The following is a 379-nucleotide window of genomic DNA, read 5'->3' on the forward strand; positions in this document are numbered from 1 at the left end:
TCTCTCTCTCTCTCTCTCTCTCTCTCTCTCTCTCTCTCTCCCTTCCTATTTCTGGATACCTATCTTTTGTTATTCTCTATTTAACTCTCTCTCATTCTATCTCTCCCCTTCATATCTTTCAATTCCGGTTCATCTTGGTGCCAATTAGTAATCTCTAAAGAAATTTTGCTTTTAAGAAGATTTTGTATAATTTAATTGTCGTGCAGATTATAATGACATATGTGTATTGGAGATGTACAAAAAAATTCGAATCAGTCGATCAAGCAGGGCTTAAGATATCACATTAGCCATTTCTGAAAAGCATCTTTTTCTTAATTTTTACTGTATAATTACCCCTACCGCTCATCGATCGATATCGCCGCGAGATAAAAGCAGAGCT

At 35.9% G+C, this 379-nt stretch overlaps 1 long non-coding RNA gene across 1 annotated transcript in view; it reads left to right on the forward strand.

Moving 5' to 3' along the window:
- Positions 1 to 379, forward strand: part of LOC122633855 — a 16,937-nt gene that overhangs the window by 11,700 nt on the left and 4,858 nt on the right. The window lies entirely within an intron of this gene.

The sequence above is a fragment of the Vespula pensylvanica genome, chromosome 13, assembly GCF_014466175.1.
Source record: "Vespula pensylvanica isolate Volc-1 chromosome 13, ASM1446617v1, whole genome shotgun sequence".
Classification (NCBI taxonomy): domain Eukaryota; kingdom Metazoa; phylum Arthropoda; class Insecta; order Hymenoptera; family Vespidae; genus Vespula; species Vespula pensylvanica.